This window comes from Tamandua tetradactyla, chromosome 15 (genome assembly GCF_023851605.1).
Source record: "Tamandua tetradactyla isolate mTamTet1 chromosome 15, mTamTet1.pri, whole genome shotgun sequence".
NCBI classification, from domain to species: domain Eukaryota; kingdom Metazoa; phylum Chordata; class Mammalia; order Pilosa; family Myrmecophagidae; genus Tamandua; species Tamandua tetradactyla.
Window position 1 is genome coordinate 40,746,106 of NC_135341.1, and position 26,379 is coordinate 40,772,484.

Consider the following 26,379-nt stretch of genomic DNA (forward strand, 5'->3'; position numbering starts at 1 on the left):
GAGTGCATGTTGGACAGCTTGGTCTCCTGAGTACAGAAGGAGTAAGTCCACCAACTAGGCAGGGGAGAGTGGGCATCAGACAGGCAGATTAAGGCGAAAGGGACAATTTTGGAACAACGTCTCTCAAGAATGCAACTGTTGGGAGGCATGGCTCAGCTGAAGTTAAATGGTCCCAGTGAATTTATATGGCACTGTGTGACTCCATTTAGTGACTTTGTCCAGAGCAGTGCTGGGTGGTGGAGTCATCCTGGAACTTAGGGGCTAGAAGGCAGGCAGGTCTGGGGGAAAGCAAAGAGCAAATGGGAGAGGAGAGAGTTCAGGAGAATTAACTTCAAAGCAACAAACTTTTAGAGACCCAGAAAGATTAGCCAAAACGGAAAAAAAATGATGAAAGTACTGACATGAAGGGGACAATTATGGCAAGAAGTTCTTTTCTAATGAAGCTAAACAGTCTGATACTAAGTCCACCTACCAAGAAAAACAACCCAGGCCTGTGTGAAGACTTCACAAAGATTCACGTGGTGTAGATTTGTCAAGCACAGTAACTTGGTTTACTCCTTCTTATTATTTCTTCTTTTCAGGTTTTGATTTCATGGTGAGGGTGTGTTATAAAGAGGACCACATTTTTGTTATTCCAAGAGCCCAGAATTTACCAGCTAATGTGTGTTGACCTGGAAAACATATAGGGAACCACATGCCTACACTCACACCCAGGCCGTGGTGTACTTACACCCACATCCATCTAACCATCAGAGCTCAAACTTCATTGTCAGAAATAAGGCTGACAGCAGATACCAAGTTGAATAAGAAACAGGAAAAGGAAGATGTTTAGGGGGGAAAAAGTATATGGTCAGCACTACAATTTTAAAAGAATTGGGCCAAACCAAAAACCTCCAGCGGAAATACCAGAGACAACATTTCAAGTTCTGAAATGTGCTATAGGCAAGTTATATTTACCAAATGTTGACATTTGCCTTTTGAGTCATTCTCCTCCCCACCTCTTATCACCATTGATCCATCTTAACAGGATCAATCAAACTATTTCCACTTTGAAAAGTTGAAAGGAATCAAAGGCAGCCATTTATACCACAGAAGATGGAAAGCCCAGGCACTACAGATATATCAAGAAGAAAGAACAAGTAAGCTATATCCAGCAAAGAGATTCAATTTCTGATAAATGATAATGTGGTCTTTCTCAAAGGGTACGCGCTGAGAAACACAGCCACATGGCATTTATGCTTACGAAGTCTTTTCCATTCTTCTGATCACTATTTCTGTCTTCTGGGTTTTATGGTTTCATTTCTTACATATAAATCTATCTGGAATTCCATATAGCTGTAGCTTTCTAATATATTTATGTCTCTGGTTGTGACTGTGGTACCTCAGCAGCTGAGCTGAGAAAGTGGATCTTTGGGTTACAAATGTGAGGGAAGCAACTTCAACCTCCCCATTGAATCAAGGGTATCTCAACCTTGGCACTGCTGACATTTTGGTGATTCTGTCTTGTGGAGGTCTGTCCATTTGGAAGCATCCCTGTTTTCTACTCACTAGATGTCAGCAGTGGCCTCGCCACCAACCCTGCTTGTGACAGCCAAAACATTGCCAGACATTGCAAAATTACACCAATAAAAGCCACTCATTTACGCTTTGGATGCTATACAAACCCAAAACTGAGAGTCATAGCAGCCCTCTTGTAATTGTGAGGAAAGATACTACACAATTGCTACACCAACTCTAGAATCACCTTCCTAGGGGAAATTAATGGCTTCCACTATTTAAACCACGTAACCATGTGCTCTGTTACTTGCAGGCAAGAGCAGCCTAACAAATTCACTGATCTCTTTATTCCCCTGATTAAAAATCCTTCACTAGTTTTTCATTCAGGATGCATTTCAAACCCCTCAGCCTAGCAACCAAGGACCTCTGCCCCTCTTCTACTTCTTTCACCACCCCTCCTCTAGGCATACACATTTTTTTTTCTTTTAGGCCATAATTAGAGTCCTTTAAACCAGCCCTGAGATTTCCTGTCTCCTGATTTTCACAATTGCTGACCCTTTACCTGTCGTAGTCTTCTTCTCCCCCTGCTCACTCCTGTTCTCCCTTCAAGACTTCGCCCATGTCATCTCCTCCAGGAAGTTTTCCCTGAATCTTCATGTGCTGATTTTAAACATGGTCCCAAAATTCTCTGCCACTTCTCCAATCGAGAGTGCGTGCATGTTTCCTTGGACAGGAGTATGAACCAAAGAACTGTGCAAATTGATTAATCCAAAAGGGGTGTTATTCACTTACATACTAGGTAAGCTTCGTGGTTACACGTGGTGTGTGAGATGAGCTGGCCGGAACTGAAGGCACTGGGTTCAATTCAGCCCAATCCAATTCAGCCCAAGTAGCTCATACTGTTTGTCTTTTCCAGCCTCAAACCCTGATAATCCTACCTTTTGTACTGAGCACTTCACCTACTCTGAATTCCTTGCTGAGCCTTTGGTATTAACCTCTATACTACCTGCCCTCCTTCCTCTGAACCACCTAGAAATTTGTTACAGATGCCCTACCCTCGGGGCTTCTGTTTCAATAGGTCTGTTGAGGCCTGGGAAATTGCATTTGTCATGAGCCCCAGAGACTGTAGGTTTCAGGCCAACTGCCCTTTAAGGAATGGTGGCTGCAACCAAAGAACAGCCTGGAGAGTGTCTAAGGTTTTACATTGTCTGGTCCTGATGAACCTGTCTCACTGCATCATGAACTTGCCCTGCATTTACTACCCTGCTCCAGATTCTTACTCCCTCTGATCCCTCTGCCAGGAATGCTGTCATCCCCTACCAGTTGCTCCCACCCATGGCCTGCGCATGGTCAAATGCGCCAAAATGGCTTCAAAGCAAAGGGCCTCTACCCAGGAATAGGTGATTTTGCTGACAGTCTTGTTTGAGAGGAGACCGTACGGAGATCTGGCGGGTGGCCCAGAACAACTCAGCTCTTTGAACTGCACTATGGAGGCAGCAGGCCTGCACTTAGGGGATTTCCCAGTAGTGCTGTGGATGACACTGAACATGTTCAGTGACACTGAAAGAAGTCACCTCTCCTTGAGCCACATCAAAGCTATGTTGCTAAGAGTCAGCAGGACTCGTGGTGGTAATAGCTTCTAGGGGAATTTGAGTGTGTGGGGATGAGTGGAGGTGGGGTTGCAAAGCACTTGGGGTTTTCCCCTAACCAGTACTATTTGTTCTGACTATATATTGCTGCATAACAAAGCACCCCAAAAATGTACAGACTTCAAACAAGATCCATTTGATTATATCTCCTAATCTGTGACTCAGGAATTTGGGCAAGGCCCAGCTGGGTAACTGTTATTCATGTGGCATCAACAGAGATTCCTTGGTTGGGATAAGCTGGTCCAAGATAGCTTTGCTCACATTTCTGGCTCCTTAGCAGAGATGGTTTGATAGCTGGGCTCAGGTGGAACAGCATGGCAGCCTCATGTCCTTGGACTTCTTAAATACTGGTTCAGGGCTCCCAGGGAGAGTTCTCTAAGAGGCCTGGGTGGAGGCTGCAAGGTTTCTATGACCAAGCCTCAGAAGTCTCGGGATGTCACCTCTGCAACATTTTACTGGTCAAGCAAATCACTAAGACCACCCCAGATTAAGGAGGAGTAGAATTAGATTTCACCTCTCAACGGGGGGAGTTGTAAAAAATTTCCTAGAATTATAGTCTAGAATAAAGTCTAACAAATAATTACCCAGTGCTGGCACATGTAAGTGATCAACAAATGTTGGCTATTAGCATTCTGATTGTTACACAAATAATGGTTTGATAACACTTTCACTGTAAGCAAATAAATGCTTTGAAGGAGGACAGGGTGAAAAGAATATGATCAACAAAGAGCCTGATATGTTCAGGAGAGTAAATTCTAAGCTGAGGATGAGTAGTAATTAATAAGAGAAAGGGGAAGCAAAGGAGCTTTCAGAGAGAGAAAATGGGGTGCAGCAGAGTGCGGTAGGCAAGGAGCCATATGAATCAAATGAAGTTGGACAGGTAGGACAAAGTGAGAATCACCCAAGGTTGAACTGGAGTCTTCCTGTTCTAGTTTGCAAGCTGCTGGAATGCAATATAGCAGAAATGGAATGGCTTTTTAAAAAGGGAATTTAATAAGTTGCAAGTTAGCAGTCTTTAGGCTGTAGAAATGACCCAATTAAAGCAAGTCTATAGAAATGTCCAATCTATGGCATCCAGGGAAAGACACCTTGATTCAGGAAGGCTGATGAAGTTCAGGGTTTCTCTCTCAAGTGAAAAGGTACATGGCAAACACAGTCCGAATTTCTCTCTCATCCAGAAAGGCACATGGTGAACACAGTCAGGGCTTCTGTCTCATCTGGAAAGGTACATGACGAACACGACGTCATCTGCTAGCTTTTTCTCCTGGCTTCCTGTTTCATGAAGTTCCCCTGGAGGCATCTTTCTTCTTCATCTCCAAAGGTTGCTGGCTGGTGGACTCTCTGCTTTTCGTGGCTATGTCATTCTTCTCTGCTCTCTCCTTTTCTCCAACATGTTTCCTCTTTTACAGGATTCCAGTAAACTAATGAAGATCACCCGGAATGGGTGGAGACACACCTAATCCAGTTTAACAACCACTCTTGATTGAGTCACATTTCCAGGGAGATGATCTAACTAAAGTTTCAAACATACAGTACTGAATAGGGACTAGAAGAAACGCTGCCTTTACAAAATGGGATTATGATTAAAACATGGCTTTTCTAGAGTACATACATCCTTTCAAACTGGCACACTTCCATTTGTCCCTCTAGATCTCCTTTCCACCTTCGACACCCTGCCCTGTGATTTTGATAGCTGACCTGTGTGGACGACATCAACAGGCCCCCCTCGCCTTCTGGTTTTGGTTGTGTTCAGCCAATGGAAGCCACCAGCTGGAGTTTGGATGGGGTGGACGTGAGGGAGAGAAGTTGGAGTACTTACTCTTCTGGTTCCCTCTCTGCTGGACTTGGGATATAAGTGACGACATTCCTCTGCCAAAGGCAGCACTCCCTGTCAAGCTGCCTTCCTCTAAGGCTATAGGTCTCACCAGGTTCTTTGAAGGCTCCCTTTTCTGCCCTTTCAGACCTGGGATTTGCAGAGATTTCCTGGTACTGCTCAGAGATACTTCACCATCCCTTCTTGGATTCCTTACACACTGTGCACACTTTGTAAATAGTCCCTACCTCGATCCTCAATCACTTTTGAGAGGGCCATCTCCTGTTGGGATCCTGAATAATAGAACTACATCAACCAGGATAAGAATTTAGGACTTTATCTAGAAGTCTAAGAAAATGATGACCTTACATCTAGTGGAGCGCTGATAATGTTTAATAACCTGCTTTCCAGGGTAAAAGCCTTGATTTGTAGTGTTTGCCAAATTCTGAGTTGTGAAAACTTCCACCACGGATGATTTCAATCTATTGATATATCACCAGCTAAAAAAGTTTCTAAAAGTATAGCATGAACTGGGATGAGCTGTAGCACACCTCTATGCTGATAAAAAAAAAAAACAAAGCCAGCTCTAGTTTCTCCTATAAGTAGAGCTACCCCAGCCCAAAGACAGGCTGAAAGTTTCAAAAGGCCCTCTGGATCATGTCAGTTTCTTCTTCCTGCTCCTTTTCCCTAGGACCTGTTGTCCCCTGGAAAAGGATGGCCCCGAGTCAAACTAGAGGCATTTCAGACTGGCTCTTGGGCCCTTGTTCTCTTGGAACACAACCAAGAGGGGATTAGATGTACAGGAGGTGTATAGGTGGAAATGCCTGAAAGGATAAAGGGAAAGGGAGCAAAATAGGCAGGGAGGGTACTCAAGCAGAGATGCAGGATCAACACCTGTTTAAGAAGGGAGGGAAAGAAGGAGGATCAGGTAGAAAAAAATCTCACACTGCAACACAGTTCTGAGAAAATCTTGTCCAAACCAATGTGTAGTTTCAGAGCAAAAGGTGCCCTTTAGAGGAATGCTGGTCCAGGCAGGAATGGGATGAATCTAATACCCTGCCAAGCTCAGTCATTGGCTCAAAGCAGCTTGGAGTGAGGACAGTGGCATGTAGCCTCAGTGTTTATGGTAGCAAACTGGAGTTGTCAATCAATCTTGAACCCTGCAGCAAAGTCTCCTGAAAAAGGTATGACCGGGCACTTCCACGGATGCTACAGGAATTCACATTCATTGGCCTTGCTACCCAGAGACTTGAATTTTCTCAGAGCATTCAGGTTCTTATGTTTTCTGGCCAGGACAAGTTTAGAATCTATCTACCTTCTCCTGAACTCTAACCATTCACTGATAAGATCCCAAATTCCCAGAGATATCCTGGACCCAATTTCGTTACCATCAGCTTGTCTATGTAATGGACATTATCAAAATTGACCTGTGGCTTATTGAGACTCCCCCAGAGCCTTCTGCTACTTCCCCCATGGTTCATTGCCCCTCAAAATCCTGCCTTTGGGGGCTCCAGGAATGGATACCTTATATGCCAGACTTTCTGAATCCTACATTAGTCTTCCCCCTGTGCTGGGTCTAACTGGGCCTCAAAATCTAAGCCTTTGGCGGGCCGCGGTGGCTCAGCGGGCAAGAGTGCTTGCCTGCCATGCCGGAGGACCTCGGTTCGATTCCCGGCCCCAGCCCATGTAAAAAACAAACAAACAAACAAAATATAATAAAACAAGAAAATGTTTAAAAGATGTTTCCCTTTCTTCCATCCTTCCTTCCTTCTCTCTGTCTTTCCTTCCCTTCCTCCCTCTCTCTTTAAAAAAAAAAAAAAAAAAAAAAATCTAAGCCTTTGATTCAACAGTCTACATTTACCTGCCATGCCCAGGAGCCCAAGAGATCAGGGAAAAGGGTCCAAGCCCTGCACTCCCTAGGACTCTTTCCATCATCAACTACCAGACCTCCATTCTCTGTACCTCTAACTCACTACACTCCCTTCTCCCCAAAAAACCTCGGCTCCAGTTTCCACTGACTAAGCCCACATCTTCTGATTTGGAGAGGCCTATTCCAAAGGGTTGTTGGAGGCCATGGAAGTAGGCTTGAGAGTGGCCTTACAGGTCAAACCAGAACACCAGAAACCATGCTTCAAGGGGGATAATCAATCTATGAATGTATAAATAAAATGTGGTATATACATATAATGGAATATTATTCAGCCATGAAAAGGAAACATGCAACAACATGGAGGAACCTTGAAGACCTCATGTACGGTGAAATAAGCAGACACAAAAGGACAAATATTGTATGATCTCACTGATCAGAAACAATTAGTATAAGCAAACTCATCGAGTCAGAATCTAGAATATAAGTTACCAGAGGGCAGGGTGGTGATAGGGAATGGAAAGTTAAGGCTTATAAAGTACAGGGTTCTTATTTGGAATGATGGAAATATTTTGGTAATGGGAGGTGGTACTAGTAGCGCAATATTGTGAATGCAGTTAACAACACTGAACTATATATCTGAACAGTATTAAAAGGGGAAATGTTAGATTGTATATATGGTAACAGAAAAAAAAATGTAAAAAATCCATGTAACTACAGTTCACAGTGAACCCTAAGTTAAAACATGGATTTTAATTATTAGTACAATTATAAAAATGTGCTATCATCAAGTGTAACAACTATTCTACACCAATGCAAGGTGTTGGTGATGGAGTAATGTAAGGGAATCCTATATTTGCCACACAACGTTTCTGTAAGCCCTCAACTTCTCTAACAAAGAAAAAAACTTTAAGAAATATATTGGGAGATGGAGGAAGGGCTGAATCTAAGAATGAGGGAAATGGTGCTTGACAGTGTCATGTATAAAGTAAACTTAAGTGTTTTAGTAGGTGGTAAAATGGTATGGGTAAACCCTGTTAAAAACTTGCTGAGCAGCTTTATGTAAGATTTTATTCTAGGAATGTAGTACTTAAGAGAACTTAAAATATAAATTGATAATCATAAAAAAAGGAGGGGGATAAAAGAGGGAGAATCCACGGGAATGCTCACCAAAAAATGACCTGAACAAAGGAGGATTTTAATTATCAAGTGGACTAAATAACACATTTTGTGGATCTTGTCAAGTCTTTTTCCCCATCCACTTCTGTCATTGTCCAATGGGCTCATCAACAAAGTGGCCATGGTGTCAGGGATAGAGGTTTTATACTGGCTTAGCAACATGGACTTCCATTCAAAAAGGCCAACCTGGCTACTGCCATTGTTGAGTGCCCCATCTGCATTCCCTAAGGTGATCAGCAGCTACAAGGCGGCAGGTTGACTATATTGTACCATTCCCATTGTGGAAGGGGTAGAACTTTGTTCTTACTAGATTAGACACTAACTCTGCAAATGGATTTGTTTTCTCAACTATCAATGTTTTCACCATGGGATTACAAGCCATGGGATTACAGAATGTCTTATCCACCATCACGGTATTCCACATAATAAATTAAGTGTGGCAATGATCCCATGCTGGTGGATTTTACTGGTCTTTCCACATTCAAGCAGCTGGCTTGACAGGACTGTAGAATAGCCTTTGAAGGCTCAGTTACAGTGACAACAAAGTAGCAATACTTTGGAGGGCTGGAACAATGTTGTCCGAGAGACTGTATGTGCTCCAAGACAATACCCATTATATGGTGTTGTTCCTCCCACACCCAGGATTCGTGGGTCCAGGAATCAAGGGGTGGATATGAGAATGGCACCATTCACTATTAGCCTTACTAATACACAAGCAACATTTTTGCTTCCTACACACACAGTCTCATGCTCTGCTGGTCTAGTGAACTTAGTTTCCTAGAAGAGAATGCTTCTACCAGGAGACACGCCAATGGTTCCACTGAATTGGAATTTAAGGCTTCTACCTGGTCACTTTGGGCTCCTTATGCCTCTGAATCAACAGGCCAGAAGGACATTAAGTTACTGACTAGGGTGATTGATCCTGATCACCAAGGAGAACTTGAGCTACTGCTATACAACGAAAGTAAGGAAGAGTATGCCCAGAATACAAGAGATTCCTTAGGATATCTCTTAGTATTACTATGTCCTGTGATTAAGTTGAATAGAAAACTATGACAACCCAATTCAGACAGAACTGCTAACAGCCTGGACCCTTCAGGAATGAAGGTTTGGTCACCATCAGGCAAAAAACTACCACCAGTCGACATTCTTGTGGAGGGCAAAGGGAATGCGGAGTAGAAGAAGGTAGTGACAAATACCAGCTATGACTGTGTGACCAACTGCAGAAATGAGGAATGTAATTGTTTTGAGTTTTTCTTTCTTTTTCTATTATGGATATGTTTGTATATTAAGCATATTTTAATTTTTTCATTATCTTAACCCCTTGTCAAATCTAACAAAGGATATATTAATTAGCTTCCTATCACAGATTTTAAGTTTCAGGATGTCAAGGAGCAAAGCAAACATCACCCAAGGATTTTGTATCCTATTCTGAGGAAAGAGTTAGTGCACTTTTTGGTTGTAGGCAGGATAGTTTCATCAGGTTCTGCAAAAATATGACTTTGTTTTTGGCTTTGTTTGGAGATTGAGTACTGTTTACGGAGATATGTATGGGTACCACGTTGACAGAGCAGACAATGATGGTCAGCTTTATATGTCAACTTAGCAAGGCTATAGTACCAGTTATTCAAACACTAATTGAGGTGTTGTAGATGTGATTAAGATCTACAATAAACTGACTTCAAGCAAAAGAGATTATCCTTGAAAATCTGAAGAATAACTGATCCGGTCAGTTGAAAGGCCATGAAAGCAGAACTGGGATTTTCCCTGAGGAAGAAGACATTTTACATGTGGACTGCAGCATCAGCTCCTGCCTGAGAGTTTCCAGCCAAGCCTCCTTGCAATAAATCTCTTCAAGATAAATAATATTATATCCTAACTATGGTGACAACATATTCCTCATTATATACTATGGAGTATTATATAGTATATAACATAATATTATATATAGTAAGATATATGTAGATAAATAAAATTATATACATAGATATATATCCTGTTGGTTCTAGTTCTCTGGTAGAATCTTGACTTACATCTCAACAAAGTTGTACCCCCTTCAAAAACAGAATCTTGGAGGGGACGTTGGTGGACAGACCTCAGCCAAGTGGAAGTGAAAAGTAAGCAGGCATCCTTTCCTCTTTTTTCTAAAGAAGTGGTAAGTGAAATATGAAAGCTGCATGTTCCACTTATATAGAAGTAAGAGTGAGAGGTCCTCCCTCACTGTTCTCTAAGTTGGAAATCAGGGAACTAACATCTTTCTGAATCAACTAGCAAATTTGTGTGCACAGGCTGGAATCTGTGGAACTGCACCCAGAGATTATCTATAAATAACGTGATTAAGAGTTTGGGTAACCATTTCTCCTTCCAAGCAAAATAAATAACCAAGTGCAATGCCCAAAGTTCTGCCTACTGGGAGGATTTCCCTTCACCACTGTCCTTCAGAGACATGTCAGAAATGGGCTGCAGTGCTATCACACAGAACCAGCTATAAACCAGGCCCAGCTTTCTCTAATTGTGGGGAACTTCCCATAAGGCCCTAGGTGTGGTCTGGGAGAGAGAAGTAATGTGGTAAGTGTGGGAATCTTGGGCATTTGGGCAACTTACTTATGCAACTTACTTATGCCTCAGAGCCCACTGAGCCCAATTTCATATATACCATTTCTGTTTGATGATGGAGTGCTACTGTACATGCCCAACATTATAGCTTGGTGCTATAATGCCCAGCTTGTGGTGGGCAGCTCAGGTCTCATGGACAATTGGTGGACCACAATTAAGCATTTAGTTACTAAGGGCCAGTAGCAAACCAAAAGCTGTTTCTCCAAAGAAAAGTAATTATTTGAAGAGCATGGCAGGGCATTGTTCCAAAATCCTAAAAAAGATCTGCACTGTGATTCACCTATAACGACCTGCCAAAGACTCCAAAAAGCATCTCTATCAGTCACTGATACTTTAATAACCATTGGATCTGCTGGATCAAAGATTCCAAGTGGCAGAGTTTTCACAGCAACATGGATGATTTACACAGCCTTTTCTTGTTCTGGTCCCCACACAAAACTAGCAACTTTTCAGTCATTCAGTAAATGGCTGGAGAAACATACCCAAATGAGGAATATGTTGTCACCAAAATCCAAAAAGACCAACTCTTTTTCAGTTGTAGGAGGGGCCAGATGCAAGAATTTATCCTTAATCTTCTAAGAGATATCTCAACATGCTCCATGTGTAGAAATTCCACAGGTGGAGGGTCCCTGAATTTTTGTGGGATTTATTTTCCGCCCTCTGACATGCAAATGTCTTATCAATATGTCTAGCATAGTTGCTACTTCTTGCTCACTAGGTCCAGTCAGCATAATGTCCTCAATATAACAGACCAGTGTAATGTATTTTGGAATGAAAACGTGATCAAGGTCTCTGCAAAGTAGATTATGGCATAGAGCTGGAGAGTTGATATACTCTGAGGTGAGACAGTGAATGTGTATTATTTGTTTTGCCAGCTGAAAAATAAACTGCTTCTGATGGTCTTTACTAACATATATCAAAAAAAAGAAAAAAAAAAGGATTTGCCAAATCCATAGCTGCATACCAGGTACCACGGATTTCTTAATTTGCTCAAGCAATGATACCTCATTAAGAGCAACAGCTGCAATTGGAGTCATCATCTGGTTAGATTAAGATAATCTACTGTTCCTCCAAGACCCATCTGTTTTCTGCTTGGGCCAAATAAGAGAGTTGAGTGGAGATGTGGTGGGAATCACCCCCCATGCAGCCTTCAAGTCTTTGATGGTGGCACTAAGATCTGCAGTCCCTCCAGGCATGCAGTGTTACTTTTGGTTTACTATTTTTCTGGGTAGAGGCATGTCTAGTGATTTCCACTAGCTTTTCACTGGGCCACTGTGAGATGGACCTAAGCTAAAAGTCCATTGATCTTCTGACTCTCATGAGTTCAAACTCTAACTAGTGGGCCACAGTGTTGTTTTGGAACTCCTGGAATTAATTTCAGTTCAAAGCCAGTGTCCAGTAATACCTCCACAAAGTTTTATCATTTTCCTTTCTGCAATGCATTGTCACCTGGTAAAAAGCCATAGGTCTCCTTGTATAGGTCAGGAGAAAGATTAACAGAATAAATTTTGGATAGTGTAGCAAGATCTTTCTCAAGGGACCCAGCTTTCCATTCAGTTTAAGAGTTCCAAGTTTGTAAAGAGGCTCAAGTTTGGGAATTGATAGAGTGGCTATGACTTTATTTTGGTGATTCAAGTTAGATTTTTATTCATTTGAACTAAAATTCATCTGTGTTTACAGACCAAGCAATGATTCAGTAGACTTCCCATCTACTTTTCATCTAGGGACGTGATCAACTAGCCCAAACCATAGGTCTCTAAGTCAGATCATTCTGAACTGCTCCAACTCCACTCTCCATTATGTTAACCACACCCACTTTTTCTTTGATGATTAAATATTACCATTTGGCCTCTGACACTCTGGGATCCAATTTCTCCATTGCATTTAAGACTGCCAGTTTGGTGACAGCAGTTTCCATTATGATTTCTGACCTATAGGGAAGAATGGCCAAAGAACTCAAGGATGCTGGATCTCCTCTCACAAATTTACTTCCCATAGTAGTGGTGAAAGGTATATCTTCTGGAGCTTCACAGGGTGGCTAAGCAGGCCTTACATGATAAATCCTCTGTAATATTCCAATCTCCCAAGATTTGGATACATTCCTGTACATTAAACTAAGGTAGTTATGGCAGATAAGTCATGTTTCAGCCAAACAAACAAACACTTGGATCTTTCTAATCCTTTAAGCAGTGGCATTGAATTGTTGTGGGTTGACCCTAGCTATGGGTAATTGAACCCCTTGTTCATATTGTGATGCTCCTGAACTGGACTTTCACCTCTGGAAGTTCCTCTTTGTCCAGCCTAAATTATGTTGTAGAACTTCCTGCTTAGGCAAGAACATGATTTTTTTTTTTTGCATTAAAACCATATTTGAGGAAGTGTGAAAACTTAAGTTTCAGATTGACTTCATATTTAGGAAATAAACATTTTTTAAGCACTTGCTATATGAATCTTCTCAATAATCATCTATCAGCAAAGAGCAATTACACATGTGCACCATACATACCCACACACAAAGAGCCAATAAATCTGCAGGAAAATGCCCGGCATAAAAAATAATACAAAATTTGAATCAAAACAACATGACGCTACTCTTCTCCTTTCAAAATGATGAAGATTTTAAAAATTAATAACATGAAATTTTTACCAGGTATATAAAGATCGGCACTCTTGTATAGTACTGTGGGAATGTAAACCAGTACAACCATTTTAGAGGGTAATCAAGCAATATCTACCAAAATATAATACTTGCATACCCATGACCCAATAGTCCGTCAGTTTGGCTTGATGGTAAAACGAAGGTTAGATGAATAGGTGTAGTAAGAGTCCATTTTTTAATAAACATTATGCATTTCTGTGCATATGAGTATATGAAAATGTGTATGAGATTATTCAAGTATGGAGAAAATATCTGGAAAGATATGACTTAAAATGCTAACTTGGAAGCATTTCCAGTTTCAGCTCCAACATGTAAAGACGTTGAAGTTATTACTCCCACCTTCAAACAGAAAGTTGAGCAAAGTGGAAATCAATACTAGCAGGGAATTGAAGTCATAAGGCCAACTGCTACCCTGAAAACTGGAGAGACAGATGGTTACAGAGAGTATAGGTCAACTTACCCGAAGAAGAAAGTGCTGGAACCAGTAAATTGTAGAAACACGAAAGAGCAATGTTGACAAATTTCTGGAGGCTGAGTTGGACTAGTGTGAGAGTTAAAATCTTCTGGGGGTCTAACCTAGATGGGGGGACCCACATTTTGTGGGCTTTGCCTCCAGGAGCCCCATAAGGTTCACAAATTGTTGATCAGAGATAAACCCCTTCATATTTGTCCAGGAGGAGAAGGAATATAAACATTTTGAAATAAGACTGGATATCTATCTATAATAAAGGCTGACCCATCAAGGAAAAAATATTAACAGAGCATTAAGCAAAGTAGGGGAAGAGATATCCAACTCTCAATGCCTTGAGCCTTCCTGTCCCAATAAGAAAGAAAAAAACAGAGAAATTTGTGAAGCTCAGAGATGCAGGACCACAAAAAGACTGAGACCTAATCACAAGATTATAGGATACTTTGCCTAGCAACCCCCACCCTACAAAATCTGATAAAATAGACTTTAAGTAAAAAACAATTATGAGGGACAAAGGTGGTCATTATATACCGATAAAAGGGAAAATACAACAAGATATTTCAATTATAAATATATATGCACCTAACAGCAGAGCCCCCAAAATACATGAAGAAAATCCTAACAGATTGGAAGGGAGAAATTGACAGTTCTACATCAATAGTAAGTGCGCTGGCTTGAAACTACTATGTACCCCAAAAAATCCATGCTCTTCTAATCCATTCTTATGGGTGCAGTCCTGTTGTGGGCTGGATCTTTTGATTAGGTGGTTTCCATGCAGATGTGACCCATCAAATCAAGGTTAGTCTTAATCCTTTCCTGGAGCCCTTTATGAGAGAAAGCCAAGAGAGTTCAAAGAAGCTAAGATGGAAAGCACCCTGGGGAGAAGCAAGAAGGATGCACAGGAGATAAGAGCCATTTGAAACCAGAAACCAAGAGATAAGGACAGCAGATATTGCCATGTGCCTTCCCGTGTGAAAAAGAAACCCTGGATGCCAGGTGCCTTGCCTCCAGGAAGGCATCTTCTTTTTGGTGCCTTAATTTGAACATTTTCATGGCCTTGGAATTATAACTTGTAACTTAATAAATTCCCTTTGTAAAAACCAATCCATTTCTGGTACATTGCATTCCAGCAGCTTTAGCAAACCAAAACAGTAGGAGACTATAATACACCACTTTCAATAATGGGTAGAACATCTAGTCAGAAGATCAATAAGGAAATAGATGACTTGAATGATACTCTAAACCAACTAGACCTAATAGACATATGTAAAATACTTCACCCAACAAAAGCAGAACATACATTCTTCTTGAGAGCACATGGATCATTCTCTAGGTAGACAAAGTGTTAGTACACAAAACAAGAAATTCAAAAATTTTGAAATTATACAATGAATCTTCTGCAACCACAGTAGAATGAAATCAGAAATCGATAATACATGGGAAAAATCACAAATATGTAAAAATTAAATAACATGCTCCTAAACAATCAATGAGTCAAAGAAGAAATCACAAGGCAGTTAAGAAATATCTTGAAGTGAATGGAAACAGAAACATAACACACTAAACTTATGGGATGCAGCAAAGGCAGTTCTGAGAGGAAAATTAATAGCTTTATATGCCTTCACTAAAAAAGAGAAGGAGCTCAAATCAGACACTTAACCTCTTAACTGGAGGATCTAGAAAAAGAAGAGCAAATTAAACCCAAAGCAAATATAAGGAAAGAAATAACAAAGATTAGAGCAAAAAGAGATGAAATAGAGAATTTTAAAAGCAATAGAATCAATGGAACCAACATTGGTTCTTTGAAAAGATCAATAAAACTGAGAAAACTCCAGTTAAACTGACAAAGAAAAAAAGATACAATGCAAATAACTAAAATCAGAAATGAAAGGTGGAATATCACTGACCCAACAGAATTAAAAGAATTATAATAGGATACTATGAATAACTGTATGCCAACAAATCAAGTAAGTTAGATGAAATGGACAAATTCCTAGAAATGCACAAACTGCCTACACTAATTCAAGAAGAAATAGAAAACTTCAGCGGACCAATAACAAGTAAGGATTGAATGAGTAATCAAAAACTTCCCAACAAGAAAGATCAAAGGCAATGGTGGAGTTTTACAGACAAGGTTGGGCATAACAAATGACTATGCTAGCTGAATCATTATATTGATGTTTTTTTTAGTCCCCAGCATCTTAGAGCAGCTAGAAGTGAAAATCTAAAATTGTGAAATTGTCATCCATACCAAACCCTGAAATCTGATTGACAACTAATTATTGTGATGTGCTTTGAAATTTATTGCTTATTTGTATATATGTTATTTTTCATGCACACAAAAAAAGAAAAGAAAAACAAATTCTTCTGACCTCCAGTGTTTTGGAGCAGATAGAAGGAAAAATATGAAGTAGTAGAATGGTAACCCATAACTAACTCTGAAATCTGTTCTGTAACTACTTGTTGAAATGTATGTTGAAAATCATTGTTTTCTTTCTTTTGTTTGTATATATTTAACAATATCAAATGTTTAAAAAAAAAAAACCTCCCAACAGACTTCCAGGAAGATAGTGGATTAGGGTAGGATGGATTCACACTTGCTTCATAGAAAAAGATAGGGGACAGGGAAAAAATGACTGGGACTGCAGTCCTGGGGTGGGGGGCAGTGAGTGATTGAAGAAGGCCTTCAAAATTTCATAGGTTGGACAACAGTAGCTCAGTGGCCTGCCATGCCAGAGACCTTGGTTCAATTCTTGGTGCCTACCCATGCAATATATATATATATTTCATAGGGAGGAGAGAGGCAGGGAGCTCAAGATGGGGAGAGCAGGGTGGGTCTTATCGGATGTGACCCCAACCAGGGGTGGGCGGTGGTGCACAGAGAACTGCAGATCTGAAGGAACTGACTATCCCTCTGCTCCAGCCAGCCCCAGCTGCTGAGTGGGGAAACCTTCCCATGCATCTCCACAGCTGGTAATGCCCATGGGGAGCCCAAAGGTGTGCTTATCCATCCACCACAAAAAGCTGTGCCCCTGGGACCTGACAGCAGTCACCTGGCTGGGCACCATGAACAGCCATCCCATCTGGCACAATGAATGGTGAACTCGCCAGGTGCCAGGTTCTGCAATCAGCTGCTCCCATGGGCACTGTAATAAGCTCCCCCATCCCACTGCTGCACACCAGAAGCATCCCCCCTGCCATACACACCATCTTCCAAGTCAACAGCTGTATTCGGGGAGGGATGGGTCTGAGCGGAATAGGTACCTCAGGAGCAGCACCTGCTAGGAAGAAGTGGTAAGTGCAGTCTGACAAACTCCCTGTCTAGTTTTTAAAATATTTTTTAATAATTTGTTATTGTTATTTTTTATTTATATATTTTTTATTTCTTATTTTTTATATTTTCTTTCCTTTCTGTGAGCACCAGTCAGAGTTCATTCCCAATATACCTTGGAGTGTCTCCTTCTGACGTTGGGGCTTGCTACTGTTAAGGTGTGTTGGTTTTTTAAAAAATTTATTATTATTATTATTATTTGGGGGGATGGGTCCTGGGCCAGGAATCAAGCCCAGGTCTCCTGCAAGCAGGCATTATGCCTCTGAGCAACCTGAACATACTACCTAGCTTTTAATAGACCCTCAAGTAGAATCATATCCCTACATGAGATCCTGGCCTTGGCATGGCGGGGAATTACTGACAAACCAAGTGCAAAAGGAACTTTCAATGCAAAACTAAATAAATTCAAAACTTTAGATGAGTGAAGGAAACCAACTTGAAAATAACCTTATTAAGATAAGTAAATGCCCCAAACAACAGAAAATCACAAAGCACATGAATAATGAGACAGAAATGACCCAAACAACCAAATCAAAACACCAGAATAAAGAATATGGAAAAAATACACAAGGATATCTATAAAGAAATAAAGATATCAGGAGGACATTAGAAGAGCAAAAAGAAGAATTTGAAAGATTAAATAGAAAAATGGCACATCTCATAGATATGAAAGATAGAGTAGACCAAATTAGAAATATACTGAAGACATATAATAGCAGAATCAAAGAAGCAGAAGGAAGAATAAATGAGCTAGAAGACAGAAAAATTGAACTTGAGTGCACAAAATAACAAATGGCAAGAAAAATGAAGCTAGATATTAGGGAAATGATGGACAACAAAAGGCACACAAATATAAGAATCATAGAAGTCCCAGAAGGAGAAAGAAGAGTAAAGGCCTTGGAAGGTTACTTGAAAATATAACAAGGGAAAACTTCCCAACCCTTATAAAAGGCATAAATATACAAATCAAAGAGGCCAATGAACCCCAGAAAGAATAAATCCAAATAACCTACTCCAAGACACATATTAATCGAACTGTCAAATGTTGAAGAGAAGCAGAAAGTACTGAAAGCAGCACTAGAAAAGCAATCTACTAAATACAAGGGAACACACATAAGGCTGAATTCAGACTACTCAACAGGCACCATGGGGATAAGAAGACAGTGGTATGATATATTTAAGATCCTGAATGAGAAAATCTTTCAGTAAAGAATTATTTATCTGACCAAGTTGTCCTTCAAAATTGAGGGAGAGTTTAAAATCTTCAAAGACAAACAAAAACTGAGAGAACTAATCAAAAAGAGATCTTTCTTACAAGAAATATTAAAGAGGCCCGCGCGCGGGGCGATTTCCGTAGAGGCAGGCAAGGGGTGGCGGTGAGCCCATTTCGGTGGCAGCGCGATGACCACTCTCCAGGCTTTTACCTGCGATGACCTGTTCCATTTCAATAACATTAACTTGGATCCACTTACAGAAACTTATGGGATTCCTTTTTACTTACAGTACCTCGCTCGCTGGCCAGAGTACTTCATCGTTGCACAGGCACCTGGTGGGGAGTTAATGGGTTATATCATGGGTAAGGCAGAAGGGTCAGTAGCAAGGGAAGAATGGCATGGGCATGTCACAGCTCTGTCTGTTGCTCCAGAATTTCGACGCCTTGGTTTGGCTGCTAAACTTATGGAGTTGTTAGAAGAGATTTCAGAAAGAGAGGGTGGATTTTTTGTTGATCTTTTTGTAAGAGTTTCCAACCAAGTTGCAGTCAACATGTATAAGCAGTTGGGCTACAGTGTATATAGGATGGTCATAGAGTACTATTCAGCCAGCAATGGAGAGCCTGATGAGGATGCTTATGACATGAGGAAAGCACTTTCCAGGGACACAGAGAAGAAATCCATCATACCATTACCTCATCCTGTGAGGCCGGAAGACATTGAATAACCATGGGCAGTGGTTCTTAGGCAGATGCTCCAGATATTTTATGGACAATATTATTTTCATTGGATGATCCTGGAGCTCTATTAGGAGAAAAGTAATCATTTAGGTCTTAAAGATGCCAGGAAAATACAGGCTATTACTTTAAATACTGTTGTTTCCAGTCAGCAATATTGACCTTCTAAAGCTGTTCACTATAATAAAACTCAATCAGAAAGATTAGGAGGAGACATTCCACTATCATGGTTCACAGTATTCACTGTATGTTAGGGAAAAAACCTGCTCCAGCTGCCTCCTAAATTCTGTGCCTGAGAACCACTGCTGCATATATGTATTTTTTTTAATCTTCTATTGAAATTGTTTATTGAAGCTTTAAAAGCGTATATGAAATCTATAAATCTAAGATGTATAATAAAATACACATTGACTCTGAAAAAAAAAAAAAGAAATATTAAAGAAAGTCCTGTCACCTGAAAAACAAAGACAGGAGAGGGAGATCTGAAAGAGGTCACAGAATTGCAGAGTACCAGTAAGGGTAATTTAGAGAATAAAAAGAGAGAGAGGGTAAAGAATATATAGATTGGACAAATAAAAAAAGGATAGGACGGTAGATTCAAGAACTACGGTAATAAGTTTCATTCTGGAAGGAGCTGTCAGTAATAACTTCGAATGTTAGCAGACTAAACTCACAAATTAAAAGATACAGATTGGCAGAAAGGATTTAAAATATATAATCCATCTATATGTTGTTTACAAGAGATGCATCCTAGACCCAAGATGTGCTGATTTGAAACTTTTGTGTACCCCAGAAAAGCCATGTTCTTTAATCCTAATTCAGTATTGTTGGGTGATATCATTTTTATGAAGTTGTTTCCATGGAGATGTGACTCACCCGATTGTGGGTGGGGCCTTTTGATTAGGTTGTTTCCATGGAGATGTATTTCTACCCATACAAGGTGGGTCTTAATCTGCCCACTGGAATGCTTTAAGTGGGAACCATTTTGGAAAAGGCTTCAGAACCAAGGGAGTGGACACAGACAGAGACATTTGGAGATGAAGAAATAAAATGCCCCTGGGAAAACTGTTTGAAATGAGAAGCTAAATACCCCAGCAGATGCCAGCCACATGCCTTCCCAGCTAATAGAAGCATTCCAGAGCCATTGGCCTTTCTTAAGTCAAGGTACCTTTACCTGAATGACTTAGTTTGGACATTTTTATAGCCTTAGAACTGTAAATTTGCACTTTAATAAATTCCCTTTTACAAAGCTTTTCCATTGCTGATATATTGCATTCTGGCATCTTTAACAAACTAAAACACAGAGGCACAAATAGATTGAAAGTCAAAGGATGGAAAAATATGTTCTATGCAAACTGTAACCAAAAAAAAAAAGCAGGAATATCTATTATAAGATCAGATAAAATAGACTTTAAGTGTAAAGATGTAATAAGAAACAAGGAAGGGCAGTACATACAAATAAAAGGGGCAATTCACCAAGAGGGAATAACAATCAAATGTGTATGCTAACAATCAAAGCGCTCCCAAGTGCATGAGACAGACATTGGCAAAACTGAAGGGAGCAATAGAAGTTTCAACAATAATAGTGGGGGACTTCAATACAGCACTCCCCACTATAGATAGAACAACCAAAGGATCAACAAAGAAATGGAGAATTTAAACAATGTGATAAATGAAAGAGACCTAATGAATATATATAGATCGTTACACCCCAAAGCACCAGGATATGCATTCTTCTCTAGTGCACATAGAAATTCTCCCAGATAGAGATCATATGCTGAGATACAAAAGGAGTCTTTATAAATTTAATAAGATTGAAATTATCCAAAGTACTTTCTCTGACCACAATAGAATGAAGCTGGAAATTGATAATTACCAAAGAACCAGAGCTTTCACAAATATATGGAGATTAAATGACACACTCTCTTTTTTTAAACATTAAGAAAAAAGCAATAGATTTAAAAGCACTTCAACAAGTAGTTACAGAGCACATCCCAGAGTTTGTCATGGGCTATCATACCATCACCTCAGATTTTTCCTTCTGGCTGATCCAGAATATAGGAGGCGAGAAGGAATAAATTTTTTTTATCATCACAATTGACTTCTTTTTTTCTTTTCTTGTGAGAAATAACATATACAAAAAAGCAGTAAATTTCAAAACCCAGCACAACAATTATTTGTAGAACAGATTTCAGAGTTTGGTATAGCTAGAATTCCACAACTTTAGTTTCTCACTTCTAGCAGCTCTAAGGTATTGGAGACTAAAAGAAATATCAATTTAATGATTTAGCAGTCACATTCTTTGGTTAAACCCCACCTTTTCTGTGTAACTCTACTATCACCTTTGATCTTTCTGTCCCACTTGTTAGGGATATTTGGGCTATGGCCATTTTAACTTTTTCATGTTGGAAAGGTCTGGCAATAATATGGGGTAGGAAGATGGAACTATCTGATGTTCTGAAGAGGCTAAGCCCTCAAGGTTTCAGGACTATCTGGTCTGGGGATCCATCTGGAGGTTGTTGGTTTCTGGAAAGTTACCCTAGTGCATAGGACCTTTGCAGAATCTTATATATTGCCCTAGGTGTTCTTTAGAAATGGCTGGAATGGTTTTGGTTGGTGTTTGGCAAGTTATAATAGGTAACAGTGTCCAAATGAAGCTTGTGTAAGAGTGACTTCCAGAGTAGCCTCTCAACTCTGCCACTGATACTTTATTAGTTATACTTCTTTTCCCCCTTTTGGTCAAGATGGAACTGTTGAACCCCTGGTACCAGGGCCAGATGCATCCGGGGCGTCATCTCCCACACAGCCAGGGAGACTTTCACCCCTGGATGTCATGTCCCACATAAGAGGGGAGGACAATGATTTCACTTACAGAGTTGAGCTCAAAGAGAGTGAGATCATATCTGAGCAACAAAAGAAGTCCTCCAGAAGTAACTCTTAGGCATACCTACAGGTATGCTAAGCTTCTCCGCTACCTACATAAACTTCATAAGAGTAAGTCTCAAGATCAAGGGCTTGGCCTATTGATTTAGTTGTCCCCAGTGTTTGACACAGTATCAAAACAACTTTACCTCATGGTAAAGTTTAATAGTTCCATATTTTTTCTTCCATCCCTCAAGGGACATTGCCAATACTTTTTGATTATCTTCTTAAAATATTCTGAGATGCATCCAGGCATTACATTAAGCTGTACAGGACTAAAGGCCCTCATTCTTATTCTGGGCTCCCTGTTTTCAATTATTCAAATGAGCTATCCAAACAGGTTTAGTTAGATTATGTGCTATAGAAAATTTAGGTTCTGGACAAAATAAACCTTTCTTCCTTTGGTCTCAAGGAGTAGGTAAAGTTCTAAAATATAGACAATGTCTTCCTTACCCCTGTGTTCTGAATTACCTTAATCCCAACTTGATCAGCTTCATTCTTATCTCTAAATACCAGGTTATAGATATATAAAGCGTCCTCTCAAAATCCAGAAATAATAATTACCATTCCAGGCTAAATGTGTCTGTTATAAGAGCTTACAGTCTAGGCCCCTGTTTTCTTATAAGCATTTTCTAAAGAAGAACATGCAATAATTGTTCTTTCATTTCTGGCTTATTTTGCCTCATTAAATCTCCCACACATTCATTCATATCGTTGCATGCCTCACAACTTGGTTCCCTTTTATAGCAGCACAATATTTGATCATATGTGTCCACTATCATTTGCCAATCTACTTCTCAGTCAGTGCATTCTGCAGCCAGCTGCATTCATTAGGCATCACACATAATGCCCAAGGTCCACAGTTCATCAACACTCTCAATTTTAGATAATTTCATTGCTCCCAAGAGAAAGATGACCAACAAACACACCCTCACCAAATAGAAAATCTAAACCTCCTCTTAACTCTTGTCCCTCCCCCATTATTTACCCCCACTGTTTCTGTGCTACTGCTGATGTTTTCCTGTTAAACATAGCCCATAGCATACGATAGCAGTTCTCCGCCTTTACCCTGGACTAAAACACTCTTTCTTTGCACATGAATCATACCTTTGAAGTAGTTCTTGCAAGAACTTATTTATATTTCTAGTATTAATCAGTGGGACACATGGGTCTATATAACCCCTTTCAATCTCGTTCATCTTCAATATGGTAATATTATTTAGAGAACCACTAGAGAACCATCTTCACTTCTATCTATTCCCTTACATTTGAGTTCAACCTCATTAGCTAACCGTTTACCTATCTCTAGCTTCTATGTAACTCTAAGTCCCCTATATTCTGTATTATAAGCCTCTGATTTTACATTTACCATGGTCATAAAAGTGGAGTCATAGAGTTCTATCCTTTTGTGTCTGGCTTATTTCACTCAGCATTGTGTCCTCAAGGCTCATCCATCTTGTCATGTGCTTTAGGATGTCATTTCATCTTATTGCTGCATAATATTCCATCATTATGTATATACCACATCTTGAAGAACATGCTCTTAAATAATCATGTGTCAAAGAAGAAATTACTAGACAAATCCATAAATATCTGGAGATGAATGATAATGAGGACACAACCTATCAGAATTTAAGGAATGCAGCAAAGGCAGTGCTGAGAGGGACATTTATTGTCCTAAATGCCTATATTAAAAAAGAATAAAGAGCAAAAATTCAGGACTTAACTGCTCACTTGGAGAAATTAGAGAAAGAACAGCAAACTAACCCCAAAGCAAAGCAAAAAAAAGAAATACAAAGATTAAAGCAGAAATAAATGGACTGGAGAACAACAAAAACAATAGGAAGAATTAACGAAACAAAAAATTGGTTGTTTGAGAAAATCAATAGAATTGATGGACCCCTAGCTAGATGGACAAAAAAAGAGACAGGACACAAATTTTAAAAATCAGAAATGAGAAGGGGGGTTGTTACCTTGGATCCTGAAGAGATTGTAAGAGAATAGTATGAACAACTACATGCCAACTAAATAGACAAACTGGATAGAATGGACAAATTCCTATAAACACACAAACTACTTATACTAACTTGAGAAGAAATAGATCTCAACAAACCAATCACAAGTGAAAAGATACAATCAGTTATCAAAAATCTTCCCACAAAGAAAAGCCCTGGACCAGACAGCTTCATGAGGGAATTTTATCAAACATTCCAAAAAGAACTAACACCAATCCAAAGAGAATGCCTAAAACTCTTCCTAAAACATTAATGAAAAAAGAATGTCACCTAACTCATTTTATGAAGATAGCATCACTCTAATACCAAAACCAAATAAAGACACTACAAGAGAGGAAAACTATAGGCCAATCTCCCTAATGAACCTAAATGCAAATATTCTCAACAAAATACTAGCAAATCAAATCCAATGACACATTAAAAGAATTATACATCATGACCAAGTGGGGTTTATACCAGGAATGCAAGCGTGGTTCAACATGAGAAAACCAGTCAACATAATATAGCACATTAACAAAGAGAATGAGAAAAATCGCATGAGCATATTGCTCAATGCTGAAAAAGCATCTGACAAAATTCAGCACCTTTCCTGATAAAAGCATTTTTAAAAGTTGGACTCTAAAGAAACTTTTTCAGTATCATAAAGGGCATATATAAAAAACCCGTAGCCAGCATCAACTTAATGGTGAGAGATTGAAAGCACACCCCCTAAGATTAGGAATGAAACAAGGATACCCACTGTCATCACTATTATTCAACATTGTACTAGAAATCCTAGCTGACATGATTAGACAGGAGAAAAAATTTAAAAGCATCCAAATAAGAAAGGAAGAAGTAAAACTTTCATTATTTGCAGATGACATAATCTTATACTTGGAAAACTCTGAGGAATCTATGATAAAGCTACTTGAAGTAATAAACAAATTCAGCAAAGTGGCATGATACAAAATTAATATACAAAAAAAACAGTAATGGTCCTATATGCAAGTAATGACCTACTTGAGGAAACAATTAAGGAAAAAACTACATTAAAAATAACAACCAAAAGAACCAGGTATCGTGGAATAAGCCTAATAAGGGATATAAGGACTTGTACACAGAAAACTACAACACATTGTTAAAAGAAATAAAAAATGGCCTAAAAAGATGGAAAGACATTCCATGCTCATGGATAGGAAGGTTGAATGTCATTAAGATGTCAATTCTACCTAAACTGATCTACAGATTCAATGACTTATCAATCAAAATTCCAACAATCTACTTTGAAGACTTGGAAAAGCTAGTTATCAATTTTATTTGGAAGGGAAAGAGACCCCAAATAGCAAAAGATATCTTCAAAAAGAATAGCAAATTGGGAGGACTATCACTTCCTCACTTTAAAGCTTACTAGAAAGCCATAGTAGGAAAAACAACATACTGTCACAAAGAATATAGCACAAAGAAATATCAGTCAATGGAATCAAATCAGGAGTACAGAGATAGACCACCAAATCCATGTAATTGATATTTATTAAGGTCCCCAAATCCACCGAACTGGGACAAAATAGTCTTTCCAATGAATAGGCATCTGAGAATTGGATATCAATAGTCAAAAACTGAAAGAGGACACCTACCTTATATCCTGCTTTGGTTGCTAAATGCTACCAGAATGCAATATACCAGAAATGGAAGAGTTTTTAAAAAGATAATTCATTAAATTGCAAGTTTACTGTCCTAAGCCCATAAAAATGCCCAAACCAAGGCATCCAGAGAAAGATAACTTGACTCAAGAAAAGCTGATGTGTGCCTCATGGGAAGGCACAGAGCTGGCATCTGCTGGTCTTTGTTCCCAGTTCTATTGCTTCCAGCTTCTGATGTCAGTGGTTTCCTCTCTGTGTCTGAGGGCCTTCACTTAGCTCCTCCATGACACAACTCTGGTTTCTGTCTTGCTTAGCATCTCATGGGAAGGTACATGGCGGTGTCTGCTGGGTTCTGCATCTCCAAACGTCCATGTCTAGGTGTCTGCTGTCTCTGTCAGCACTCCAGGGGTCTTCAAATATCTGTGTCTCTGTTCATCTCTGAAGGAACTATGTTTTCTCCAAAATGTCTCCCCTTTTAAAGGACTCCGATAAATTTGATTCATTTACTCTAGTAAACTAATCAAGACCCACCTTGAATGGGTAAAGTCACATCTCCATCTAATCAAAAGGCCACACCCACAATAGAGTGGGTCAATCTCCATGGAAACAATCTAACCAAAGGTTTCTGCCCTAGAATATTGAATCAGGATTAAAGGACATGGCTTTTCTGGGGTACACAACACTTTCAAACAAGCACACACCCTATAAAAAATTAATTCACAATGGGTTAAAGACCTAAATGTAAGAGCCAGTACCATGTAACTTCTAAAAGAAAATGTAGGAAAACATATTCAA

The 26,379-nt window shown here is 39.6% G+C and overlaps 1 pseudogene; it reads left to right on the forward strand.

The window, feature by feature from the left end:
- The first annotated feature begins 18,422 nt into the window (after nt 1–18,422).
- Nucleotides 18,423–19,432, forward strand: LOC143657942 (N-alpha-acetyltransferase 20 pseudogene; annotated as a pseudogene).
- Nucleotides 19,433–26,379: the final 6,947 nt, after the last annotated feature.